The 8,753-nt window shown below is 40.1% G+C and overlaps 1 pseudogene across 1 annotated transcript; it reads right to left on the reverse strand.

Moving 5' to 3' along the window:
* Nucleotides 1-203: 203 nt before the first annotated feature.
* LOC308508110 (ras-related protein Rab-11A-like) lies at nt 204-832 on the reverse strand (annotated as a pseudogene). The gene has a single exon. The product of its transcript is annotated as a ras-related protein Rab-11A-like (transcript).
* Nucleotides 833-8,753: the final 7,921 nt, after the last annotated feature.

Genomic DNA, 8,753 nt, shown 5'->3' on the forward strand with positions numbered 1-8,753 from the left:
AAAGCTGCCATTATTCAGGACAACTGGATAATTTCATAAAGCTAAAATCAAAAGACTTAAGACATGGAAAATTCATAAGTATGAGGAAGTAATAAAACACAAAAGTGACCACAAGAATTACAAATATATTTAAATCTCAGACCTGGGAATGGACTATGCACAGCCTTCTAGGGGAGAAGAGAAATGCCTTATATGTTCTGATATCACTGCACATTTGGGTTGTTTTCTGTGGTTGGTGGAACATGAATAGGAACCACACTGTTGCTTGGAGACATGTCATTTGCATGTCTGTCTGACATTTGCTTCTGGGAAACAATGCGGTACATCGCTGTCAGAATTACCTGAAAAGCAGCTTCTACATTTGTAGAGTCTAGAGCAGGTGTCTCAATCAATGACAAACCATTCTTTTCTACAAAAGCTCTTACTTCATCTGTAGGAACTGCCCTGAGATGACAGAAATCACTCTTACTGCCCACAAGCATTATGTTACTATCAGCATGATCTCTCAGTTCTTTTAGCCATCGCTCTACATTTTCACATGTGAGAGGATTAGCAATCTCATAAACCAGGAAGGCACCTCCAGCTCCACGACAGTATGCTGATGTTATAGCTCAGTATGGCTCTTGCCCTGCTGTGTCCCATATCTGTGACTTTATTGTTTTTCCATCAATCTAATGCTTCTTATTGCAAATTCTACTCCAGCGGTGCTCTTGTTTCCAAAATTAAACTCATTTTGAGTAAATTGAGACGGGAGATTACTTTTTCCAACACCGGAATCTCCAATAAGGACAACTTTGAAGAGGTAGTCGTACTCCTTGCCGTGGGTGCCCATTGCGCGGCCGAGGAACAAAAGGGAGGAGCTGCAGTGGTATCGGTGGGACCGGCAGGCATCACTGTAGGAGTAACCTGAGGGTCTGGCCTATCATTTCATACGCAAACCATGACTGGTATGCCAGAGGTCAGCTGGGTGCCCAGAAGAACAGTGCAACTCAGTCTGGATGGATCTAGGGTGTCTAGCTCTGCTCTGGGGAGTAGCAGGGCTCCAGAACTTGAGGTTGGTAATGAAGTAAGGGAAGAATCTAATTCCCCTCCCCTTACCATCCAAAAGGAGTAGGTAGGAATAGAGTGTGAGGACAGAGGTACCATTTCGGGAAGACTAAGGCATTCGGAACTTTACCTGGCATTACAAAGTAGTACCTTGCCAATGCCATGGCTTTATATTTTTTATTATTTTTATTTACTCTTTGGGATGGTCCCCAGCAGTGCCTTTTAATAAAAGGCGAAAACCTCGTGTCAAGTGAAGCAGAAATCCCTTATTGGTGAGGCAGCAAAAAACTGTAACAACTTAAGTGCCCATCGGTAAAGAAGTGGTTAAGAAAATTATGGTATGTCCTTATATTAGAATACATGCATTTAAAAGAACAAGGTGGAGTTATGTGTTCTAATATGGAACTCCCTTTGAGACACCTTACGTGAAGAAAAAAAAAAGCTGCATAACAGTAACATTAATCCTACCACTTGTGAAAAGGGAAGGAGGAGCTGTAGTAATAAATACATATAGATAGGCTTGTGTTCGTATTGCATCTCTCTGAAAAGATACATAAAAAAACTATTAGCAGCAGTTGCCTCTGTAAAGAGGAATCAGAGATAGAGGAAGACTTGCTTTCATTGCATGTTCTTTTGTATGGTTTGAATTATTTTTTACGGATGCTTGTATTAAACTTAAAAAATAACAATAATATGGAAGTCCAATCACTAGGAAATTAAAATAACCCTGTATCTCACTCGTATTAAATCAGAGTGGTGAGGAAATAGAATTCCTACTGCTTTTTTTTCTTTTCTGGCAAGTCATTAAGTAAAGTAGTTCTTGAATTGGACTATTTCCCACATACTAGTGCAAGAAATGTTCTAACAGTCTTTCAAAGACGAAGTATAAATCAGTTAATGATAATGCCTGGGTTGATATTTGAAAGAGTTACAACGGTCATGCTCATGTTATATTAATCCAATAGAAAGTTTCACTTGAGTCTAAGAAAATGAATGTGTAATAAAGGCTAAAGAGGAAAATGACTTCATAAAAACAGTTTTAAATTTCTATTAATAGCTAAGATTAAGCCAATGATTTGAAAAACTGTAGGAGCCAGAATATGCAATGAGAGAAAACAAGACCTGGGTGATCAGAATTGTTTCTCTCTGGGGAAAAATAAGTGACAGTTTACATCCATCCTTCATCCATTCTATTGAGCTTTACCGAGTCCCTTCTCAGGCGATGGCAGGCACAGTGCAAAGTGCCAGAGGTACAAATGGAGGTATAGCTGTCATTTTTCCTTGCCCAGAATCCATCTCCCCCTTTCCTGGTGCCAACATCTTGATTATCCTGTGGGAAGCCACGCATTCCCTGCTCTTGGTTCATGTGGTTCCTTCAGGAGAGGCAAGCCTCGTTCCGTCCCTCACTACCACCACCAAGCACAGATATCGGAGGGGAACTAGGAATATTCTAAGCTCCTGGCCACAGTGTTGTGCATGGGACGAAAAGAAAAGCAATCTCGGACTCCTGTGGAACTGTTCCCAAGATGAAGTTCTCCCTCCCATGGAGGCTGGAATTGTGAGAATGTGATGCTGTCAGTCGCCTGACAAGGGGGCCAACAGAAACAAAAGTAGAGCTGAGAGAGACAGGTTCTGGGTACCATCGTTTGAATATTGGGCCCCGCTACCCCTGAAACAGATCTTCCCCTGGACTTTTTAGTGCTAGGAACTAATAATAATTTCCTTTTATTTGTTTTTTTTGTTTAAGTCAGTTTGAGTAATATGTATGTTTGTTAATTGAAGCCAGAATGCTTCTGACAAATAGAGGAGATTAAAGGTTGTTCCTTCCTCTAAGGTGCTCCAGTTCTTTGGGGAGAGGCAGACACATTAATGAGAATGTTACCTTATGATGGGTGCTGTGACAAGGCATGTACCTGGTGCAGTGGGGACAGGAAATGTGCAGACAATTTTAGAGTTATAAAGGATCTTTGAGTTAATTTATCTGAACTAATCCTCTAATTCAAATAGAGATTCTGAAGCCCAGACTCATCCAAGAGATGAAAAGTAGTAGCTAAGAATGATTCTGAACTGTACTCCACCCCTCTAGTGTAAAAGCAATTTTTAAATAGCATTTTTTTCCTGATAACCAAAAATCACACATATTCATTTTAGGAAATTTAGAAAATATGCAAAAGGCCAAAGAATAAAATAAAAGTCACCCATAATGCTCACTCATCAACCCAAGATATCCACTGTTACAAGATTGTTTCTTTCTCTATGAATTCCTTAATTTTTTAAAAAGGGAATCATGTTCTTTTGTACAATGCTTCTTAAACTCAACACTACATTATAACATTTACCCATATTACTAGACATTCTTCAAAAATATTTGATTGGTCGCATATACTTATTTAGCCAATCTCTTTTTGGATGCTTAGGTTGCTTCCAATTTTTTATTGTTATAAGCAACATGAGATGAATTCCTTACAGATAAATCTTTATGGCCGTCCTAATGATTTCCTTAGGACAAATTCCCACCCATGAAATTGCTAGATCAAAGTGTTCACATATCTTAAAATAAAAGCTCACGTTTCAATTTTAAACCAAATAGGTAAATATTTTACAGCACACTCTTAACCTTTACTAGAAGGGGCAAAAATCCCAAGTCGGTTGCATACAAGCAGCGTTGTGTATTATAATTGTAGGGATTAACTTCCTAATGAGAGGGGAAGGGAATAATTTCACTGAGCCAGAAAGCCTGTCTTCTGAAAGAAGGAGATGGGCATGGATGAATGACTTGTACTTGTTAATGCGTATCATGCTATAAAGTCTAAGCGGTAAGGTACTAAGAAGAAAAGCTGTTAACCATGAAGAAAGGTCTTCAACCTTTCCTTCTTTAAATCCATCCATTATACTGCCTGCCCCTAGAGTCACTGACCTCAAGCACAAACCAGATCATGCCATGTCCTTGCCCAAACCTTCTCGTGACTCGTTACTACTGCCTCCTGACTACAATTCTTTATGGAGGCATTCAAGTCCCTTAAGATATGACTCCTGGGCCATATTTCAAGCCTTAATTCCCCCTAGTCACCTGTCCTACTGCATCTAATGCTGTAGACGTGGCCACCATTCACTGAGGGGACCCCACATGGGATCTACTCTGTGCCTCGGCCCACATTGTTCCCATTTTCAAGAATGACATTCTCCCCACCTCTACCTGTTGAAACCCTACCATATTTCAAGGTTCAAATGCCAATCTCTCTGCAAAGGTGTCGAAGCTTACCCCAGCAAATCTCTCTGGTTTAAGTTAGAGTTGACTGTGAGGTGCCAGATGCCCCTGTGGGCTCCCTAAAGGCAGAGACACGTCTCACTGAGCTTCCTCTCATCAACTGGCTCTGTGCCTTGCACATATACGTCACCAATCAAATGTTTGTGCAATAGTATTTTTCAGGCATTAAACTGATGTGAAATGGCACAAAGTTTACTCATCTAGCAGGACTGTGTTTAATGGAGTTATTCTCCTTCATTATGTTATTATACAGCAGTCCCCCCTTATCCGCAGTTTCGCTTTCTGTGGTTTCAGTTACCCACACTCAACGGCAGTCCAAAAATATTAAATGTAAAATTCCAGAAATAAACAGTTCATAAGTTTTAAATTGCACACTATTCGCAGTAGCATGATGGAATCTCCAGCCATCCTGCTCTGTGTTGCCTGAGACGTGAATCATCCCTTTGTCCAGTGTATCCAAGCTGCATACACTACCAGCCTGTTAGTCACCTCGTAGCCATCTCAGTCATCAGATCGACCATCGCGATATCACGGTGCTCGGGTTCAAGTTATTTTACTTAAAAATGTCTCATTCACCTCACTTCATCTCATCACATAGGCACTGCATCATGTGACATCATCACAAAAAGGGTGATTACAGTATAATATTTTGAGACCACATTCACATAACTTGTAGTATGTTTGTGATAATTGTTCTATTTTATTATTAGTTATTGTTGTTAATCTCTTACTGTGCCTAATTTATAAATGAAACTTTATCATGGATATGTATACAGAGGGTGCCAAAAAATGTACGGGCATACACATTTTAAGAGGGAAAAACTGTGTTAAAATTGTAATACTCAGTATATACCGAAAACAAAAGTTGAATACAAGTCACATTTGACTTCTGCAATTACAAGAGGTGCTCAAAGTGGTTACCATCAGAGTAATTTTAATAAGTTGTTTCCTTTCTTAAAATGTGTATACCTTTATTTGGCACCCTCTGTATATAGAAAAAAAACATAGTAAACATAGGGTTCAGCACTATCTGAGGTTTCAGGCTACCACTGGGGGTCCTGGAAACTATATCCCACAGATGAGAGGGGATGAGTGTATTACAGCCACTCTGTCCTTGATCCCAGCCTTCCTAAGCAATCAAAAAGAGGCTCATTCTTGGAGGGTAGGATGGTGTCTGCCATAAACTTCAGCTTGAAATACAACCTTTCAGCATTTACTGGCAGTGTGGGATTACGATATGTTTAGAGAGATTCTGGAAACTGATTTGAAATTGGACATTATAGTTCGTTTCAAGGAAACAAGAATAAGGGTTGTACTAAAAAAATTGAACTAAATAAACATGTTTATGGTTTCCCCTCCTGTTCCCCCAACACATACAGAAATCTGTGTATCAAGCATGATCCTTCCTGTAACAGAAGTCCATGAAATGAATCTCTAGTGTACAACTGACGAAACAACTTTCAAAAGGGCTTTAGAACAGCTTGACTTGGTGCTGAGACTTCAGGACGAGATGAACCAAGAGAGCGTTGTCCAACTGTTAAATTGCTTTTTATGCACTTCACTCTGCCAGAAGCAGCTAAAGAATGTTTGCTCAGTGTGTTTCATTACACACTGTGGGTAGCTGGTACAAGTGAGGTTGACATCAGATACTTGCCAATAAATAAATCTCCAGTCAGTCCCTAGCCTGTCTCAATGTGTTCAATGTGTAGAAATGCAGGTACGTTCACAATGCATGGGTTTTAAAAAACTAGAGCTGTCGTTTGAAACTGTCCTAAAAAGAGTATCTATCTACATCTCAATGAAAAGCCCAAATACACCTTTCACACATCACTTATGCTCACCACCTCTTGTCAGTTCAGGCTTAGAGCTGGATGCTGGGACATGGAGAGGGGTCACAACCATCCCCATCCTCATGGAGCGAACAGTGCATTAGAGAAGACAGAGCTCTATAATAAATAACTTAATTCTGTGTCATCAGTGAATTCTATGTGTCACACAGAGGTAACAGAGAAGAGAGCTGGGGGAACCCTGGGGCTGAGCAAATAGAATAGACTTCACCGACTTCATCAGGCATGTGACATGTGAGCTGGATCTGGCAGGATAAGCAAGACTTTGCAAACGGATGGGGGACAAAGGGCAGGCCAGCCAGATGGAGAGGTGTGTACAGAGAGGCCCAGCAGCATGAACAAACCCGCTCGGTGTCAGGAATTACAAGCGTTTCAGGGAATTACCACGGAAACATAAAGTGGAATGGATGGTGGGGAGAGGCAGGAGGTGAGGCTGGTGAGAAAGGAAGGGCTGAGGTCACAAAAGATGCAGCCAGCCAGATGGGCCAGGAGCTTCAGCTTTTTCCAACAGTGATGCAGAGACTGTGAAAGGCCAGATTTATATTTTAAAATGCCTCTCTGTGGGAAAGTAACCGTCGCTGTTGGATACTCTTGATTTGCCCCTCCAGCTCCATCCTCTCCTCCTTACTCTGTACCCCAGGAGATTGACCTCTGCAGACAGCATCCACGGCATCCTTTCTCCCAGCTTGCTTGCAATGGGCTTTTGGCAGGCACTGGCAGGAAACCAAGGAGTAGGCTGAGCCATTAGGTGTTGTGTTACTCAGGGTTCTCCAGAGAGACAGAACCAATAGGATATGTGTGTATATGTACTTATATATACATATATGTGTGCACGTATGTAATTATATATGTATATAGCTTTATATATGTATAAATATCTGCATACATGTATAGATCTATATATGTATATATATATCATGTATATGTATGGGAGAGACTTTAAGGAATAGCCTCATGCATTGTGGGGAGTGGCAAGTCCAAAATATGCAGAACAGGCTGGCAGGCTGGAGACTGGGGAAAAGTTGTTGCAATTTTGAGTCTAAAGGCAGTCTGGAAACAGAATTCCCTCCTCCTTGGGAGACCTCAGTCTTTTATTGTATTAAGGCAAAACCCTCCACCAGCAAAAAGATTATTGCAATACTCACTTTATTTCAGTGGTCTGGAACTAAACCTGCAATATCTCCAAGGTATGCCTGTACTGTGTTACTTTCCTAAGGCTGTTGTAACAAAGTACCACAAACTGGGTGGCTTAAAACAACAGAAATTTATTCTCACAGTTCTGGAGGCTAGAAATCCGAACCCAAGATGTTGGGAGGGCCATGTTCCCTCTAAAACCTGTAGAGAAATCCTCCCTTGTCTATTCCTAGGTTCTGGTGGTGTTGATTTGAACTGGCCTATTACAAAGTCTTTCCTGATCATATTCTACCTAAGATCGAGACATATGAGTTAAATGGTGGTAATTAGGACATTCAAAATTGCTTGAATAACTACCATGTTTCCCCGAAAATAAGACCTCGCTCAACAATCAGCTATAATACATCTTTTGGAGCAAAAATTAATATAAGACCCAGTCTTACATTATAATATATAAGACCTGGTGTTGTGTTGTGTTGTGTTGTGTTGTATTGTATTGTATTGTATTGTATTGTATTACATTATATTATAACCAGTCTTATAGTAAAATACGACTGGGTCTTATATTAATTTTTGCTCCAAAAGACACATTAGAGCTGATTGTTCCACTAGGTTTTATTTTCAGGGAAACATGGTACATCCAAAAAATATGTCAACCCAGAGGCAGTCATGACTTACATGAAATCAGAAAAAATATGCTTATCAATTTTTAGATGGTAAAAGGCTGGGTGGGAAACTAATATGATTACTAAAAGAAAATCAAGAATTAATAGGCTAAGACACTGAGATAAAAGCAGTATTCATAATAAAGGTAAGTCCTACAATTGGGGTTATAAAATGGATTGTAGAAGTAAAGGATGGAGAAAACCTGGCTTGATAATTTTTTATACACAAAGAACTTCGAGAGTTTAATTATACACTAATTTAATATAAACCAACAGTATAATGCAACTACCAAAACATTTCAAGCGACTGTAATCTATATTTCTGTGAATACAGAAAGGCATCCACAACAAAGTAGGGTTCTCTGCATGAGAGCAGAGCTGGGGTGCCATGGTCATGTTGGGGAGCCAAGTATTAAGGGTGGCATTAGATTGTGACCTGTGGAGAAAGATCAAGTTGGCACAGAGTTTGTAAGTAATGACCCCTAGAGCATGGATGAAAAAAATGGATACTACCTGGAATACAGAAGACAAAGGAATACTTGAACTCCATCTAAAAGTACTTGAGAGCTTGTTGTCTGAAAGAGAATGACCTTGTTCTAAATAGTTTCCAAGAGGCAGAAAGCAGGATCAATGGATGGAAGGTGCAGGGAGGCAATATTTTAGTCAGCATATACGGAAGAATGTTCTCAGACTTGATCTGATTCATGGTGGAATGAGATGCTTGATGGAAGATTCAACTCCATGTTCCTGACAGTGTTTAAGGAGCTGTGTCATAAAAAGGAGTCTTTTACT

Source organism: Rhinolophus hipposideros (genome assembly GCF_964194185.1).
Source record: "Rhinolophus hipposideros genome assembly, chromosome: 15".
In the NCBI taxonomy this organism is placed as follows: Eukaryota; Metazoa; Chordata; class Mammalia; order Chiroptera; family Rhinolophidae; genus Rhinolophus; species Rhinolophus hipposideros.